General features: G+C 40.5%; 1 long non-coding RNA gene across 1 annotated transcript; it reads left to right on the top strand.

Annotated features, from left to right (window-relative positions):
- Nucleotides 1–11,494: 11,494 nt before the first annotated feature.
- LOC110213565 (uncharacterized) lies at nt 11,495–13,816 on the top strand. The gene is made up of 3 exons (XR_002326033.2): nt 11,495–11,709; nt 12,274–12,441; nt 13,338–13,816. It is a non-coding gene; the product is annotated as an uncharacterized LOC110213565 (long non-coding RNA).
- Nucleotides 13,817–20,120: the final 6,304 nt, after the last annotated feature.

Here is a 20,120-nt window from a genome sequence, read left to right as displayed (position 1 = left end):
TTGGATTTAATTCAAACAAACTATCAAGCATCTGCTGTACGCCATAGCACTCAGCACTGGGGGAAATAAAAGTTTAAATGTGACAGTCTCTGCCTTTGTGATATAGCTTCCCTGCCCCCACCACATGATACAAACACAGATATTTCTAATATAAAATAACACTGACAAGTCTGTTTAAAAAGTGCAACATGAGATCCAAGGCCAAAAGGACATTCCTGCCTAGGAAATCAGGCAGAGAGATGATTAGAGTGTATTATAGGTATAGGAAGCATCAGTATTAGGCATCCTCATGCAAACACATGGGACATGTACAGTGGACACTGTACAGTGACCAGTTTTGGTGGAGAACAGAGTATCTGGAGGGCAGAACCTAGAAGAGTAAAGTGATGCCAGATTTTGGAAGGAATTCTAAAGGTTCCTCTTTAAACTACTTGGAAAAGCCCAGAGGAAGGGTTTGGAGCAGAGGAATGACTTGTATAAGGAAGATCAGTCTAGCAGTGATTTGAAGGAAGAATTGGAAAGGTGGTACAGTAGATAGAACACAGGGCCTGGAGTCAGGAAGGCCTGAGTTAAAATCCAACCTCAGACATTTTCTAGCTGTGGGACCCTAAGCAAGTCACCTAACCTCTGTTTGCCTCAGTTTTCTCATTTGTAAAATTAGGAGACTATCACCCGCTGCCCAGAGTTGTTGTAGGGATCAAATGAGATAATAATTATAAAGTGCTTGACATAGTGCCTGGCACATAGTAGGCAGTATATAAATGTTAGTAGTAATGATAATGTGTTTACTTTGTGCCAGGCGCTGGGGATACAACTGACAAAATGAAAAACGATTCCTGCCCTCAGGGGTGAGGAGTTTATGATCTGGTCACAGAAAAGGCAACATTTACATATATAAGTGAGCACAAAATAAATATAACTTTAATACAATATGATTAGGGCAGAAGATCTTGGCAACTGGTCACATCACTTCCTGGCAAATAGAATGGGAAGAGATGGAAACAGTGTCAGATTTTATATTCTTGAGCTCAAAGATCACTGCAAACAGTGAGTGCAGCCATGAAATTAAAAGACACTTGCTCCTTGGAAGGAAAGCTATGGCAAATATGGACAATATACTAAAAAACAGAGATGTCATCTTGCCAACAAAGGTCTGTATAGTCAAAGCTATGGTTTTTTCAGTAGCAATATGTGATTGTGGAAATTGGACTATGAGGAAAGCTGAGCGCTACATAATTGATGCTTTCAAATTCTGGTGCTGGAGAAGACTTTTGATACTCCCTTGGACAGCAAGGAGATCAAATCAGTCAATACTTAAAGAAATTAATTCAGTGGAAGGTCAAATATTGAAGGTGAAGTTTAAATACTTTGGGCATATAATGAAAAGACAGAACTCACTGGTAAAGACCTTGATGCTGGGAAAGATTGAAGGCAAAAGGAAAAGGGGACAGCCAAGAATGAGATGGATGGAAAGTGTCATGGAAACAATGAGCATGAACTTGGATAGCCTTTGAGAGATAGTGGGGTACAGAAGGGTCTGGCATGTTGTGGTCCACGGGGTCGCAGTCAGCCATGGCTGAACAATAACACACTATGATTTGAGGAGGAGGAGGAGAGGTAGGGATCAGAAAAAGTTTAATGTAGAAAGTAATATTTGATCTGAGTCTTTAAGGAAAGTACACTAGAGATTCTAAGAAGCAGAGGTGAGGGAGGAAGGCATTCCAGTTATGGGGGATGGCCTGTGGAAAGGCATGGAGTCTAAAGGCAGATTGTATGAGGAAGAGTAAAAAGGCCAATTTAGCTGGACCATAGTGTGTACGCAGGGTGGAAAGGTAGGAGGGACTCAGGTTAAATATGGCTTTTAATGGCATTAATTCAAGTTGGTGGTGATGATGATGATGATGAGTGCCTGTACTAGGGTGGAGGCTGTGGGAATAGAGAAGAGGAATGAATAAATGAATGAATGAAAAAGCATTTAATGAGCACTTGGTATGTGTCAAGTACTGTGTTCAGTGCCTGTTTACAAATACAAAACAAAGATAATTCATGCCCTGAAGGAATTTATAATCTGACAGGGAGAGACAACATATATAGGGTAGTGGTGACCAGGGAGGTGAGTGGGACCACAGATGACAAGATTGACACTTCTTCCAGGAACAATGTCAGGGTTAATATGAACAGCGGGGAGGAGAGGGAGTGGGTATGCTCAGCAGTAAGGCTGCTGTTGAAGCTTGTAAGGAAATATTTAGGGAGTAGGAAGTAAAGTGAACTAGGATCTACCTGAAGTAGTACACCTGGAAAGACAGTCACCTTGGGTGGGGAGGGGGAAGCGGGGGATGGTGGTGGTGAAAGAGGATGGGATAGAGCAGAAATTCTGGAGATGAAAAGGTAAAAATCTCTAGGAGCACTTTCTAGTCTGAGCTACAAGGTTCCTGGTGAGCTGTTGAGAAGATGGTCTGGGAGCAGGAGATGTAGGCATGAGATATTTTAAAGGGGGTCTTCACCAACTGTGCTGGCTATTAGGATAGGAAATAAAGGAAAAGGAAGAGTCAAAGGTTTCAAACACAGACAACTGTCAATGATGCCATTAACAGAAAGAGTAAATTCAGATATTTGGGGGAAGCTAGGTGGCACAGTGGATTGAGTATCAGGCCTGGAGTCAGGAAGAAGAAGACTCATCTTCCTGAGTTCAAATCTGGCCTCAGACACTTACTAGCTGTGTGATCATGAGCAAGTCACTTAATCCTGTTTGCCTCAGTTTCCTCACCTATAAAATAAGCTGGAGAAGGAAATGGCAAAGTACTCCAGTATCTTTGCCAAGAAAACCCCAAATGGGGTCACAGAGAGTCAGACACAACTGAACAACAACAAATTCAGATGGGGGGGGGAGAGAAATAATTAGCTTGGCTTTGGAGATATTAAATTACAAGTGTTGGTGGGACATCCAGATTAAATTAACCCATACAGAGTTAGAAATTTTAGTATGTAGCTTGAAAAAGAATTTATGGCAGGAGATATAGATTTAGGAGTCATGTACATAGAGATATTGATTTGTTAATTTCAGAAAAGAGAGTGAAATTTCCGAAGGAGAGAGTAAAGAGAGAATAGAGATGGGGGATTGGGAGAGATCCTTAGGGAGCTTTGGGCCAAAGAGTTGGGAAGATGAAAAAGAGCCTGTGGCAGGAAAAATAAGAAAGAAGTATATCAGAAGCCAAGGGAAGAGAGATCGTCCAGAAGAAGAGACTAAAGGGGCAAAGTACTTCAGAAAGGTCAAGGAGGACGAAGACTAGAAAAGACAGATTTGAACAGGAGGAGGTCATTGGTAACCTTGGGAACTGGAGTTTCAGGAAAGTAGAGAAAGCCAAAGCCAAATTGTCTGGGGTTGTAGAGACAGTGAATTGTATAGAATTAGAATTTTCTGAAGAACCAAAACAAGTAACACTCCTCTGACAATTCTGTAGAGTTAGTACCCTAGCCTAATCCTATAAAGTGTCTATGAACTGAATATTTAAAAGAAAACTAAGCTGTGTTTCTATCTGTCCCTGAAACCCTAAGCACTGAGACAAAGCACTGATAAAATGCCCTAGATGCAAACCCCCATTTATTTCTGTCTGACTGTTAATTATGTCATTGTGTCACTCAAAGTTCCATTCTTTTCACTTGTAAGAACTCATGATTGAGAATGTGTGTCCCAGACCACTGCTGTTCCAGAAGTTGGTCAGTCAAGCCCAGCTGAGCTGAGGAGGCCTCATTACTTGCCTTGTGAGGCTGCTTAGGCAACTTAGTGGAGAGAGCACTGGATTTACCTGGAGTCAGGAAGGACGGAGTTTGAAGCCCACCTCAGATACTACCTGATACTAACTCACCAGCTTATTATCTGGGTAACTCACTTCAATCAGCCTCAGTTTCCTTCTCTGTAAAATATAGAAGTTAATAACAACGATTTATACCTTAAAGAGGTGTGTAAATGCTAGCTGTTATTACTATTATCACGTCTCTTCCACATCTCAATCCAGCTGGGAAATTTAGTTACACCTCCAACACACAAGGTTATCTAAGGAGGGAAAGACCACATGTATGAGAGATATTGAGGTGAGATTTCTGTATGGGGTGAGAGGTTGACCTATATGACCTCTAAAGCCCCCTGATACCTGTAAGAGGAGACAATAAAGGACAAAGTGAAGGGAGTCAGGCAAGGATGTTTTAGCTGATTTTACAGAGGGCTTAAGGGTGAGATAGAGAGACATCAACAAAGATAAATCATTTGGCTAAGATGACAGATAAGGAAAATGACAAATGCTGGAGGGCATGTGGAAAAATAGGGACACTAATGCACTGTTGGTGGATCTGTGAACTGCTCCAACCATTCTGGAGAATCATTTGGAAGCAGGTATGTATAGTCAAAGCCAAGGTCTTTCTAATAGCAATGTATGGCTGTGGGAGTTGGACTATAAGGAAAGCTGAGTGCTTCAGAATCAACATTTTCTAATTGTGGTGCTGGAGAAGACTTTTGAGTGCCTTGGACAGCAAGGAGGTCAAACTAGTCAATACTTAAAGAAATTAATTGAAACTATTCATTGGAAGGTCAAATACTGAAGCTGAAATTTAAATACTTTGGCTACACAATGAAAAGATGGGACTCATTGGAAAAGACCCTGATGTTGGGAAATATTAAAGGCAAAAGGAAAAGAGGAAAAGGCCCAGAATGAGATGGATAGATAGTGTCATGGTAACAATGAACATGAACTTGGACAGACGTTGAGAGATAGTGGAGGCTAGAAGGGCGTGGTGTGCTATGGTCTATGTGGTTACAACTGCAAACAGTTGCTTGCTGAACAAGTAAACGGCAACAACCAAACTGCTATAAAACTGTGCATACCCTTTGACCCAACAATACCTAGACTAAAGACCAGAGATCAAAGGAAATGGAAAAGGACCACATGTACAAAAATATTTATAGCAGCTCTTTTTGTAATGGCAAAGAATTGGAAATTGAGGGGATGCCCATCAATTAGAGAATGGCTGAACAAGTTGTGGTATATGAATGTAATGGAATACCATTGTGCTATAAGAAATGATGAGCAGGATGCTCTCTGAAAAAACCTGGAAAGACTTACACGAACTGATGCAAAGTGAAGTGAGCAGAACTAGGAGAACATTGTACACAGTAACAGCAACATTGTAATGATAATCAACTTTGAAAGCTAAAGACTTTGCTATTCTGATCAATAGATGATCCGTGACAATTTCGAAGGACTTATGATAAAAAATACTATCCACCTCCAGAGACAAAACTGGTGAACTCTGAGTACAGATTGAAGCATATTTTATTCATTTTCTTTATTTTTCTTCCCATAAGCTGGCTAATGTGAAAATGTTTTTCATGACTTCATATATAATGGGCATCATATTTCTTGCTTTTTCAGTGGGTGGAGGGAAAGAAAAAATTTGGAACAAAAAAAAAAGACTAATCACTAAGTAAATTAAATACAGAGTAAAATATGCCAATGTGGTGTGGTAGATGAGGCACCTGCAGTCAGGCAATACTGAGTTTTAGTCTCACATCAGACATTTTACTATGTGACCCTCCGAAAAATCACTTCTTCAGCTATAAAATGATGCGCTTGGACTCAGAGGCTTTTGAGTCACTTCCAGCTCTAAATCCATGGCCCTAAGCTGAACAAATAATTAACAAACAAGTAAATGTTTGTTCTATATCCCTTTCCAAGTATGTTGGAAGTCCAGCCATCATATTGGTTTATTTTCCTTTTCTTTTTCTTTTTTGGCAATTGGAGTTAAGTGATTTGCCCAGGGTCTCACAGCTAGTAAGTGACAAATGTTTGGTCTGAGGCCAGATTTGAACTCAGGTCCTCCTGACTTCAGGGCTGGTGCTCTATCCACTGTGCCACCTAGCTGCCCCATTCTTTTCCTTTGCTTCACTGATGTGGTCAATGTACACAATGTTCTGGTTCCGTACTTTCAGCTGCTTTGGCCTTTTCCTTCCTCTTCTCTCTTCTCTCTCCACCACTCAGACTTCAGAAACCTATTCACATTTTGCCTCATCATTGTTTCAGCATCTTATTTTCATATTCCTCTTAGATTTTTAAAATGAAAGAGACTTCTGATGTCATCTTGTCTGATCTCGTTTTGCAATTAAGGAAACCAAAACCAGAGAGGGTAAGTAACTTGCTTGAGGTCACACAGATAAAGGTTTATAAGTTCATTTAGATCTGGAGTTGGAAGGAACCTCAAGAGGCCAATTTGTCCAGCTTCCTTATTTTGTAGATGAGGAAAGTGAGACCAGAGTGGTTAAATGACTTGCTTACGATCATGCAGGTTTTTGTTGTTCATTTGTCAGCTGTGTCTGACTCTTCTTGACCCCATTTGGGGTTTTCTTGGCAAAGATATTGGAGTGACTTGCCATTGCCTTCTCCAGCTCATTTGACAGGTGAGGAAATGGAGACCAACAGGATTAAGTAACTTGCCTGGGGTCACACAACCAGTGGCTGAGGGCAGATTTGAACTTAGGAGGATGAGTCTTCCTGACCCCAGGCCTGGCACTCTATTCACTAAGCCACCTAGCTCTCTACGATCATTCAGGTAGTAAGTGACAAAGCCAAGATTTGAATACAGGTCTTCTGAGCCTAACCTAGATCTCTTTCACTGTAGCACAGTGCCTCTCTTCTTACCTACGATTTCTACATTTGGCCTTGCAGCTTACTGTTAAATAAGGACCACCAGGGATCTCTAGCCAGTAAGAGAATCCTGGAAGATCTTGTTGTTAAATCATGCAGACTCTTAAACTTAGCCTTATTGCAAAAGTCCCTAATACAAAAGCCAACTTTGGGAAATGGTTGTATTCTGGCCTAGGTATCTCTGAAAACTTCAGACAGTATGAATAAATCCAAAGGTTAGTTTTAATGCTGATCTTCTTGGCGTCTAATGTTTCCAGGTTATTCCAGCAAACAGCCTGAGAGGTCCTAACCACAAGGCTGTATTCCAAATGTCTGGTGTGAGCAGCTGTTTTCATGTAAGACTAAATGCTGACGAGCAAGAATACAAACAGACACAGGAATAAAGATAAAATACTGTTTTCCTGCTTACACAGAGTACAGGATTTTCTTTAAAGCCAATCCAAAAAAAGCTCTTTTTACCAAAAAAAGCAAAAAACCAAAAAGCTTTTGAAACTCATATCTTCCTTTCCTTTTGATATTCTGCTACAACATTAAGGCTGGGCCTCATGGGACCCTCCTGGACTATGTTAATGCCTGATTTTCTTACAAGTCATAATCTTTCATGCTGTGTAACTTGGCACTGTGTATGGGCGTTCTTAGCCAATGACAGCAGTCCTTTCCTTCTGGTCAGCAAATTGACCAATCATATGATATTGGGTATAATATTCAAGTCCCTGGCTCTTCTCATGTATTTTTCATTATTCACTTTAATTCAACAAGCATCTCTTAAATAGAGCCTTAACTAAGAATTTTTAAACCTGGAATGAGCACCACAAACTTCACTCTGAGGCAGTCTTCAGAAAAGGAATCCTTATTTGGGGCTAGCAGCGAACACTACCCAGTGGAGGTGAGAGGATTTTGGACCCCCAGAGGTTGTGGATCATAAGGCTCTTCCGTCCCCACCCCCTCACTCCCAGAGGAAGGGGACCATTTGGTAACATTCTAACTCATTTTTCCTAACAATTAAGTATTAAAGTCAATTATTCCTATACACTTTTACATCTATGATACCTGACTGTTAGAGGGTGGATGAGATCTCTTGATTAGTAAATCCAAATTCACTTAGACCTCTCTCTCTGTCTCTGGCTGTGGCTCTCTCTCTCTCTCTCTCTCTCTCTCTCTCTCTCTCTCTCTCTCTCTCTCTCTCTGTGCCTCCTTCTCTCCCTCCGCTCTTTCTTCTCTGTCTCTCTATTTCTGTCTGTTTTTATCTCTCTGTCCTCTATCTCTCTGTCTCTGTCTGTCTCTGTCTGTCTCTCTGTCTGTCTCTCTCCTAGGTTTTGAAATGGATAGGGTATTGACTTGGGCTAAGAAAGACCAGAGTTTGAATCCTGCCTCAGGCACTCTGTGACCCTGGACAAGTCATTTAACTGTCTCAGCTTCCATTTCCTCATCTATAAAATGGGGATAATAGTACCTACTTCACAAGATTACTGTGAAGTTCAAGTGAGAAAACACATGTAAAGTATTTTGCAAATCTTAAATAGCTATATATTATAATTGCTGTTGTTTATTATTATTATTATTATTAATTTTCTAGACTCAGGCCAAGACCATGCTTCACATCTCATCCAGCCATCCACTATAGCCATCTTGCTATCCATTTTACTATGCTTCCCTCCCCCCTTTTCAGTCTGAGCATAGTAATCCATTCAATACTACCACTGCCTTTGTAAAGGGCATATCAATCAACTATCCAGGAATCAAGTTGCCATCCCTTTGACTCTCCATCCCAAAACTCCTTTCTCTGGCTACCATTCCCCTAAGTAAAATACAAATTTCTCAAAGAAAAGGAGTGTCTCACTTTCACGTTGTATCCCTATATTGTATCAGAGTTCCTCGTACATAGTAAGAGCTTAATAACTTTTTTTTTCATTCATTTATTCAAAGAGTTTACATTCTATTGTGTTAGGGCATGGGTTATAGACAGAAGCAAATGGAAGATAGCATGAGGAGGGAAAGAGTACCAGCAATTCTTCAGAGTTGAGACTTCATATTAGAATGCCCTGTTCCTTTTTTTTTACACTCCAGGAGAAAATCAAAACTGTTACTTGAAATAACAATGTACTTCCCTCACATACTTAAATTGGTTAAAATCCAGCTGTTTGGCCTATACTTTTGCTTTTGCTAAGTCAGCTTTGTACATGGTGGTATCCTCTTAAAAAATTCAATTTATATTGTTCTCTGACCTGATTTTCAGAGGTAAAGATGAGGAAGGAAGGAATTCCAGGAGGGTAGGAAAAATAAGAAGGCTGGAGGTAAAAAGTTGCCCTCTGGGGGCAGTAGGCCGTGTGGGCTGGAATATAGAGAGTGGGAAGGGAAGTCTGGTGAAGTCAAGCTTACCTCTGTTCCTTGTCCCTTACAAGTTTGTTAACTTTTCCATGTTTAACTCTTTACTTTGTGTCTAAAGCTGGCAATCTTGATAAAAGCTGTTAAACACCAGCACTGCTAATCTATGGGTTGGAATTTCATTGAGAATGGCAATTCTAAAGCATCCCAGGAGGAAAGAGACATTGTTTTAAAACTGCTAGGTAGTGCCAGAGCATATCTGAGCGGAAGAACAATGTGATTCAGTTTTGCAACTTTCCAGGACAGAAAGTCAGTCAGTCAATAAACATTTAGTAAAGATACTATGTGCTAAGTGCTGGGGACACAAACAAAGGTGAAAGACAGTCACTGATCTATAGTAGGTTACAATCTTTTCTAAAGCAGAAGTTCTTAATCTAAGGGTACAGTGGGTACAATTCAAGTGGTCTGTGAATTTGGAAGGGAAAAAAAGATTTGCATCTTTATTTTTACTAATCTCAAACTGAAATTTAGCCTTTCCTTTCTTTCTTTCTTTTTGAAGCAATTGGGGTTAAGTGACTCAACTAGGTGACTAGTGACTAAGTAACTAGCACACAGCTAGTAAGTGTCTGAGGCTGGGTTTGAAGTCAGGTTCTCCTGACTCCAGGGCAGATGCTCTATCCACTGTGCCATCTAGCTGCATTTCCTTTCATTATGTATGTTGGCAATAAACATTCTGGGAAAGGATCCTAGGCTTCATCAGAGCTCCAAAGAAGGTCCAAGATGCTCAAAAACATGTTTAAGAAGTCCTGCTGTAGAACCCAGACACTAGGCCTGTAGTAGGGACTGCTAGCTGAGCTGGTGCTGAGGAAACAGAGCCTCCTCCATCTCCCCTGGCTTGGTTTGGAAGAATGCTGCTCATAGAATAGAGAGCCAAGAAAGAGAATCAAACCCCCAAAAGGATTAACTCTGTACACAAATAGGTGGGGGGGAATAAGCAACAGCGAATGATAGCCCAGCATGTCTACAAACCAGCTCAGTATAACTTGGTACATGGTACATGGTAGACACATATGTGGTACTGAGCTCTATGACCCATTAGTACAGGTACTTGGTTGGGCCTGACAAAGCTTCAAGCCTCTAATCCAAGTAACAAAGGGAAATGCGGCTTTCCTTTGAATCCACTTTGAATAGAGCAACTGCTCTTTCCTCTGGAGGTGGGTGGGGGTATGTGGAAATAAGCTACAAGGATTCTTTTTTTCCTATTCTCCCTTCCTCTCACCTATATTCATATCTCTATCTAGCAGTTCTCTTTTAGGGAGTTTGGGAAGTCAAAATTATTTTCAGAATAATACTAAAACACTTTAACTTCTAACACAGTAAATATTGATAGATATAACTAAAACAAACAAAAGCTCTGGCCTGTAGGTCCTCAAAAATTTTTTTTTCTTTTTAGGCAGCTGGGGGCAAGTGACTTGCCCAGGGTCTCACAGCTAGCAAATAAAGTGTTTGGTCTGAGGTGGGATTTGAACTCAGGTCCTCCTGACTTCAAGGTTGGTGGTGCTCTATCCACTGTGCCACCTAGTCGTCCCAGTCCTCAATAATTGTTAAGAGTGTAAAGAAGATACCAAACATTTTGAGAACCGTAGCATGCTATTCCTTCTAATTTCCTAAATGACTTTTCTCCCTATTGTTAGATAAATTACAATAGGCTTTTTGTTTGTTTCCCAGGCCAGGCTGACAGACTGTTCCCCTCTTTTTAGCTTTTTCCAAAAGTAGGCATATAAGCCCACAGTCAAACACATATGTATGTTTCCTCTGGCTACAATGTATTTAAAGTCAAAGATGGTGAGAAGAACAAAGATTGGCAGGGAGATATTTGATATAACAGACTTAGGAAAGAAATTCATTATAACTGACCATCCAAGTGAAGCTGGAAAATAGCTGAAATACTGAAGCTGGAAGATGATGATGATGATGATGATGATATGCATTTCTATAATACTTTAAGGTTTGTAAAGCATTTTCTCATAATCATCCTATAAGATTGGTAGGGCAAGAATTATTATCCCCATTTTATAGATGTAATGGATATGCCAGATCTCATCATTTTGCTCAGCTGATGCAACCTCTCCTACTTGAAGCCGGGAAACCTGCCTCAGGGAGAGTGGTGACAATTGCCTCGGAGAGCCTGTGGAGTATGCTCAGATGTACTGTAACTGGTTCTTGGCTGCTAATTCACAGTGGTGAGTGGGCAGCCTTTTGATTCATCAGGGAGGCATTTAAAAGGCCTTAGTGGTCTCTCAGGTCTCACTTGTCTCGGTCCTTTTGGCCAATGCAGTTGCCTGGCATCTGGTAGGAGATGAAGTTGTCAAGAGAGAGGCTGTGGGGCCTCCCTATTGAATGGATCTGGATTTGAGAGTGGCTTTGGCCTTTGGTCTCTGCATTTGTTTTTTTTTTTTCCTTTCTAGGTGAAGGGAGTGGAGTTGTTGACCCTGTGAGTCTCAAAAGATCAGGAAAGCAAACCACAGGAATCCGGGAGTCAGAATCCAGGCTAAGTTTTTCAGCCAGCCCAACTTTGATGCCTTGAGGAACAATGAATAACTTTCAGGAGCAAACTTCTGGACTCTGACCAGTGGAAGCTGAAATGAAGACTAATTTGGAAGTCATAATACATCTGGACATGAACCTGGTGAGACCAATACATTGTAAGAACTAAACTAAGTTTAGCCTTCCTTCTCCAGAGACCAAGATGGAATAGGGAAGTGTATGGCCCCAGGTGCAGTGCAGGGGAGGGGGGCGAATTTGTACATTTGTTCTCACTATAGTTTCAAAGTAAATATTCCTTTATAAAAGCTCATGGACGTTAAGCGTTTAACGGGCAGGGCTAATCTCTGGCGTCTAACAATGGGGGAAGGACACAGATGTTGGGTAACTTAGGCTGATTGTATTAGAAGAGAAACACTACCACACACCTCTCAGAGTACCCTAGAACCCCTGGAGAGCAAAAAGAGCCTAGCTGGCCCTGGGATGACGGGCCAGAGCACATACTTGCTACAGGGAAACTAAGAGTCAGAAAACTGAAGTGACTTGCCCAAGGTCACACAGGTAAGATGTGTCAACTTGAACCCATACATCCTAACTCCATGACCTATATACTCTTTAGTCTAGTGACAGGCCCTACCCAAATAGGTAGGGGAGAAAATGTCCTATTGTAGGGTTGTTGGTTTTTTTATTTGTTTGTTTCAACTCCTAGGCCTATGTGTTAACAAATGACTCTCCTTGGGAGGCAGATGCTTGAAGCTTCCGCAAGGGACACAACTTAACAAACTAAAGAAGGAAAAATCTCTCATCTGATATTGGAGGGTATAGTGAAGAGGAAGAAGGGATGTCTCCAGGTCCATATAGGGCCATTCAATCTAGCGTGAGTGAAGCATAATACCATTGCAAATTTGTAAAGTTCTCCTTTAAAAAATTTTTTTTGATATCCCAGTCTTCCAGACAGCAAATCTCTCTCTCTCTCTCTCTCTCTCTCTCTCTCTCTCTCTCTCTCTCTCTCTCTCTCTCTCTCTCTCTCTCTCTCTCTTTCTCAAAGTAGCTAGCTGTAAGGGCATGCCTCAAAGCCCCTCTGAAGCTTTGGTCTGACTTTATCCTTTATCTGAATATGAAAAAGCCAGGAATGAACAGTATGGTAGAAGAGACAAAGAAAGGCCTTGTCCCCTAGATTTACTGCATCTTGTGACTTTTCCCCTTATTTTTCATCTACAAAAGGAGAATGGAAGAGACCTAGATTTTGAAAACTAGGTAACCCTGAATCCCAGAGTTGTTTGGTTATTATTAGGCAAATAATCATTACCTAGTTTATTGTTTAGCCCTCAGAGACATAATTATGGGAGATATGTGGAATGCACATCATGAGCTAAGGGGAAGTCTAGGACAGAAACTGCACCAAAAGTCGCTGAAACAGAAAGAAGAGCCCAAAGGAAAAATTAGTCCTCAGGACATTAGCAAGCTGGGAGGACCCTGCTTTTTGTTCTAAAGAGCTTGGGACCTGGAGCCAAAAATCTTGAGCTGGGAAGAGGAGAGGCTTCAGGAGCCAAGATTTTGGGGGAACAAGACCAGAGAACCTGGGTGGAGGCTTTTTTAAAAATTCTTAAGCCAAAGTTTCTGCTTTTTTAAAAAAGGAGCTGGGGGGGTGGGGGAGCAGGAAGGGAAAGCATGGTAACACCCATTCTCCCCTGAGGAAAATATAGCCAAGGATTTCAGCTAAGCCAGAATCTGCAAGAGCAGAACAACATCTGGTGAAGACTTTGCTTGCAGGGTCCAATGGAGAAAACAAGTCCAGCAGAACAGCTTCTGGAGGGGCAGCATCTGGAGGAGAGGAGAGCAGAGCAGTGAATGGTAGACACTATGTGTCCTGCAGCATCCAGCATAGACCAGGCCAACAGAGATGATGAGAAGAGCGTGACATCAACCTGAGCGGCCCCTTCCCTACATGTGCTCTGTGCATGTGGGCCTCTGCCTGTGTTTCCTGGCCAGAGGTGTTCACTCCATTTACATCCATCAGTGTGCTCACATTAGCCTCACATATTCCCTTTGCATGTGCCCTTCCTGGTGTGTTACCTGGCTACAGATGTGTCTTTCCATGTGTGTCCTTACATATGCCTAACTCTTCTCACTGACACAATGTGCATTTGGGGGATAGCATGCCTTGGGTGTATATTTCTGTTTCTTATTAGGCCATTTTATTAACTGTTGATATTAAAGGCAAAAACAGTAGTGAATGCTTGTGAACTATGTTTTTAACAGATTTGGGTACTCAGAGTACATTGGACTTGGGGTAGCTATCTGCTGGGGGTACAGCCCTGCTAAGAATTATCATGAGCTGGTTTTTCTAAAACATGATTTTCCTAACATGCAGGTCTGACCATCCTGGATTTATTGAAATCAGGCCTGTGCTTTACAAATATTACCTCATTTGATCCTCACAACAACCCTTCGAGGTGGGGCTGATATTCTCTCCATTTTGCAGTTGAGGAAACTGAGGCAAATAGAGGTTAAGTATCCTTGAGGGCAGGGAGTTTTAAAATGTTAATCTTTAAATCCCCAGTGCCTGGCACATATTTACTTGTTGATTTATTCATTGATTAACTATCAGGGAACAGAGAGAACTGTGGGAAAAGGAAAATGGCTGCATTTTTTATTATAGCTTGTGTTCATTTTCAAGGGCACTCAGGAAACAGGAGAAGTGGTAACCATAAGAAGAAACCATGAGGGCATGCCACTGAGCTAAATCCTTGGATTTGATGGCAGAAGAAAAGAATAGTGGTCCAGAGCATCATAAAAACCAGATTCACCAATCCTCAATTTCCCTTATAATCAGATTTCATCTTCCCTCCCCTTCCCTTTCTAAAGATGGGAAGGAAGGAGATGCATGTAACAGATATAAAAGTGGTTTTCAACTTTATTATTCTTTACTAGGAGGAATCCCAGCACACTATTGTAATTACAAGTAGAAATTCCATACAATTCAAGCCAGAACTTGAGGCACACCCTTTGAAAACTGCTGGTTTAGAGAAATGACTGGAGGGGTAACAATATTATAATTTAAATGTTTTAAACTACTAACAGGGCAATGGAACATTCTCTTAAAAATGCTAAAAGCAGTAAGAAGACAGATTCTCCCTAAAAATTAATGCATTCCTGAAAAGTTGGCCATAACACAATTACATAATTGATTTTCTCCATTGGATTTGGTTATGAGTGATGTGGTTTCCTTCAAAGACAGGCCTTTTCTCAAACCTGGGCCTCCCTGACCTCTCTGTAGCCTTTGACGCGGTGGATCACCTTCTGGTCCTTCTTTCCTTCCTAGGTTTCTGTGACGCTATTCTCTGTTGGCTCTCCTCCTATCTGACTGACCAATCCTCAGTTTCCTTTGCTGGTTCCTAAGCCATGTCATACCCAGGGAATACCCACCAGTGGTCTATGATCCTTCTCCTTTTGGCTCTGTGCCATCTTACTTGGTAACCTCATTAGTTTCCATGGGTTCAATTATCATCTCCATACAGATGATTCTCTGGTCTATATATTCTTCTCTGGACTCTTTTCTCTTGGAAATTTTAAACTCAGTATGTTCCAAACATCTTCCTCCTATTCCCCCCAGTGGGCTCCCCCCCTTCTGAACTTGCCTTTGACTGTCACCATGCTGCCAGTCACACAGATTCACAACCTCCCAGTCATCCTCCATTTCTTAATCTCACTCCATGTATTGGATTCATTGCCAAATCTGTAGTTTCTACCCTTCAGATCTCTTATATATGTCCTCTTCTCTCCACTCATATACCTACACCTCTAATACAGGTTCTCATCACCTTTTGCCTCGACTGCCAAGTACCAACTAAAATCCCTCCTTCTACAGGAAGCCTTTCCTAACCCCTCTTAATTCTAATGCTCTTCCTCTTTTAATTATTTCCTATTTATCATGTATATAGCTTGCTTTGTATATATTTGTTTGGTGTCTTTTGTCCCATTAGATTGTAAGCTACTTGATGGCAAGGACTGTTTTTGGCCACTTCTTTATCCCTATCACTTATTATAATATGGCACACAGTAGGTGCTTAATAAATGTCTGTTGGGTAAATGAATGAATAAATGGTATGTCTGCCCTAAGTCTCTTCCCTCTCTAGTCCATATACTACTTAGCTGCCAAGGTGATTTTTCTGAAGTGTAGGTCTGACCATGTCAGGGCCCTATCCAATGAGATGCAATGGCTCCCTATTACTTCCAAAATCAAATATAAAGTCTTCCATTTGGCATTTAAAGCTTTTTGTAACCTAGCATATTCATCTCTTAACAGTCTTTTTACACCTTCCTCCCCTGAATTCCATAATCCAGCAGACACTGACTTACCTTCGAACTTCAAACATGACACTCCATCTTTCATTTCTTTACCTTTTCATTGTTGCCCATGCCTGGAATGTTCTAACCCCTCCAGTTGCCTCTTAGCTTCCTTCAAAGCTCTAAACTCACTTTCTTTAGGAGGCTTTTCCTGGTCCCCTCCATTTACTAATGCCTTTCCCCCTAAAGTTACCTTCCATTTTCTCTCTATCTTGGCTAAACCTTATTATTTACATGTTATTTCCTCCATTAGAATGAATACTTTTTTTTTAAGACTAGAAGGAACTTTCTTTTTTTTCAAACAGTATTTTGTTTTTTTCTAATTACATGTAAAGACAATTTTCAACATTTACCTTTTGAAAGATTTTGAGTTCCAATTTTTTCCCCCTCTGTCCCCTCCTCCATCCCCAAGATGGCAAACAATCTGATATAGGTTACATATATGAAATAATGTAAAACATATTTACACATTAGTTATTTTGTGAAAGAAGAAACAGGAAAAAAAAAGGCAAAAACCACACCCAAAAAAAGTAGAAACAGTATGCTTTGATCTGCAGAATGAATGCTTTTTGAGGACTGGGTCTGTGTTTTTTGCTTTACTTTGCATTCAGTGCTTAATAACAGTGCCTGGCACGTAGTAAACTTACTAAATGTTTGTTAACGGACTGATATTAAAGAATGCACTAAGATCACATAGATTTAAAAGGAAAATGATGTTATTTGCTAAAATAAAACTCAAAATTAAAGTAACAAAATAGCAATGTAGGTAGGACTATTTTTATGTGTGGTACAAGGACTTAGAAGCAAAAGGAGAAAAACTATGAATGCTTAACCAAGCAGAACATGCTAGAATAAAAATTCTCTCTGCTCAAACTTCATCACAAATATTTTACAGCAGAATAATATATAATTCTCTTTGGTTGCTCAGGGTTTTGTGGAAGCTGCTGATTTTGTGGAAATGGGTAGGTTCATCTGAGCTTGTGTGAAGAGATACAGAAATTCAGCAAAAGCTGTGATTCAAAATGAAGCAGTTATTGAACAACTGAGGAAATGTTTATTAGAATTTATAATAGGGAAAGCAGGAGGAAATTTACTGAAGCACCTGTCTAAAGGTACATGAGAAGTCTGCAAAATCCCTATCCCCAAATTTATTAGTATACAGATGATAACTTCTTTGGAGGCAATAGCAAAAATCAGTAAGTATTAATCAAAGGAGAGTTTTGCTTACCTTGAGACAACGAATCATACTTTGGTGTAATATGAATCTAATATGCTCTGGCTAACAGAGTTGGTCTGTTTTCAGTGAAGATCCTAGAGCATTGCCAATATTATCATCTATTAGCTCTTATAATAACAATATAAAGAGTTCCTTATTATTATTGCAAATTTTGGAAATACCCTATTTATAAAGAAGTAACCTGTTTATCTAGAAGTCGGACTTCCAGCAATTTCAGTTACCCTGGACACAATCCCAAATTTGGAAATAATTAAAAAAGTGTCTCCTGGAAAATAATCCTCACTAAAACTATTTACTTTGTATTATGGATGAATAAAGCTTTTTTATTTCTCCTTCTCGGTTGCCTGGTTGGTCCTGGAAACTTTAAGGTCTCCTGAGGTTATTGCTGGTGGCAGTAAAGGGAAGTATGTGGATAACGGTGAAGTAGTAAGACTAATCAAAGAAACAGACACCCTAGGAAGTGACCTAGGAAGTAAAAGCTATGATTGAAGGGCTCTCACATGGAAAAGGTATCTGACTTCTGCTTAGGCCCAAAAGGCAGAACCAGGAGCAAAGAGTAGGTGTTACAAAGAGGCAAATATTATAAAGAAATAGGGGGAAAATGCCTAACCATTATAGCTATCCCAAAATGGGATGGGCTGCCTTTCGAGGTCCTGGGGTGCCCCTCTCCCACTGGGGTTCTTTAAGCAAATGATGGATGACCACTGGTTGGCAATGCTATTGAGGGGATTCTTGCTCAGGAGCTGGTTATACTAGATGGCTTTGTAGGTCTTTTCCAGTTTTGAGACTCTAATTCTAGGAGGAATAGATAACTAGAAAAGGACATAGGTCTGGAATCATTTTGTGTAGCACTATGCTTGGTATATAGTTTGTTGTTGAGTTGTTTCAGTCATGTACACCCCTCTGTGACCTCATTTGGGGTTTTCTTGGCAAAGCTACTGGAGTAGTTTGCCATTTCCTTCTGCAGATCACTTCGCAGATGAGGAACTGTGGCAAAATGAGGATAAGTGACTTACCCAGGGTCACACAGCTAGTAAGTATGTTTGAGGCTGGATTTTACCTCAGGTCTGTTACTTCAATAAAAATAAAATAAATTCAATACAATCAGTAGACATATCAAGTGCCTACTATGTGCTAGGCACATTGCTAAGTGCTAGGGATAAAAAAAGACACAAAAGACAGTCCTCAAGGAGCTCACAATCTAATGGGGAAAGATAACATATTAAAAGCTGAGAAGGGGAATGGAGGAATGAAAGTTTTCAGGGTAGGAGGGGGGGTGTGAGGAAATTCAGAGGAGTACGGAAATACTTATTGGTTGATTGAATGAATATATGAAAGATTAACATAAAAAGTAACCACAATGTAACTATTGTGGTGATCAAAATACAGTCTACACTTCTCACTCCCAATATCTGATATAAAAAGATTGAGTATAGCCTGTGTTGGCAATATTTTTTAGTGAACACTTTTTTTTCTTTTCCTTTCGAATGGGATGTCCCAGTGAAGACTTCTCAGTGTAATTAAGGTAATGAGTTCAGAAGGTAGTGTGAGAAATGAACTCTCAGAAGTGAAGGCTCCTCAAAGGGTCAAATAATTCTTGATTATTACTTTCAAAATCCTCCCCCACTTAGACCCTGTTTTTAAGCACTTAACAGAAAGAATAAGCCCTGCCCCACCCCCAACCTGAGCTTCTGGCCTCTTTCCTCGTCTTTGAATTTCGGGCCTGGAATGTAAGCCTCACCTCCCAGTTAAGAGGATAGGAAGAAACTTTCAAGCTCAGAATGTAAGCCCAACCCCAGTTAAGGGGGTAAAGGATAGTGGTGGGTGGAGGCTTGTTTGCATGGTGGGTGGAGATTTGCTTTCATAAGGTGGCCCCTGTTACTCCGGCTCTGTCTCTCTCCACGTGTATCAAGGAGCAGACAGTCATCTCGGGAGATTGTCATAAAGGTACCCTTTACTTTCCACCTTGAGAAGTCTCTGAGTTTAATTTGGGTTGGGGTCGCTGTTCCACACACTTTCAAGCTCTCTCATTTTAGGGAAGACGTTCATATTCACATTTGGATACATGATAGGGGTCCAAATTAATATTTTTAAAGATCTAGTAGAAATGTGATTAAAATGATCATTTATAGTTATTTTCATTAAATTTTGTGAAGCCAAACTAAAATAGAATAATTCTAAAATATAATCACAGTTGGAAGTGACCTCAGAGATCACCTGGTCCAATCCCCTGCCTCATGAATTAATTTCTTCTATAACATTTCCCACAAATATGTATCATGCTCCCGTTTGAACAACCCTAGCGTGAAGGAATTCATGAATTCACAAGGCAACCTATTCCATTTTCAAACCATTCTAATTGTAAGAAAATTTGTCTTTGTATTGTGACAAAATCTGCCCCATTGCATTAATGATTGTACTTAGTCCCTCCCTCTTGACCTATACAAAACCATTCTCATCCCTCTTCCATCTGTTAAAAGTGGGTCGCCAGTTGAATCAATCAACCACTCCCATCCTATTTACAGTAACTAACAAGATGCTCTAAGTCCTGGTTCTTTTATCAAGTGAGACTACCATTAGGTTGGGCAGCCAAGGATTCCAAACTAGCTTGAGGGTTTTTATCCATAGGGCTGACTCTTCAACCAATCCTTAATACTTTCCCCCATGTAGCATCATTTCATTTCATTCAATGGCTTACTCCTCCTTCCGAGATTGATTGTGGGCTTTTCAAACCTACTTTTATGTCCCTCACCAATTCAATAGAGGTGGTGGGCCCTGATTGATTGATTGATTGTTTCCTGTTTCCTTATCCCACAAAACCTGTTGATCCCCCAGTTTAATAGTTTAAAGAAGGAAGAGTTTGTTGTGGGATGTCTCATTCTCAGGGAATCTGACCACTAGGAACCAGTTGGATTCATTAAGTGCTCAAATGTAAAAGATCTGATTGGTTAACTTTGCACTGGACCTTA

The sequence above is a fragment of the Phascolarctos cinereus genome, unplaced genomic scaffold (genome assembly GCF_003287225.1).
Source record: "Phascolarctos cinereus isolate Bilbo 61053 unplaced genomic scaffold, phaCin_HiC Scaffold_4;HRSCAF=312, whole genome shotgun sequence".
NCBI classification, from domain to species: domain Eukaryota; kingdom Metazoa; phylum Chordata; class Mammalia; order Diprotodontia; family Phascolarctidae; genus Phascolarctos; species Phascolarctos cinereus.
The sequence above is the reverse complement of the archived record's forward strand: the minus strand, read 5'-3'. Positions and strand labels throughout refer to the sequence as shown.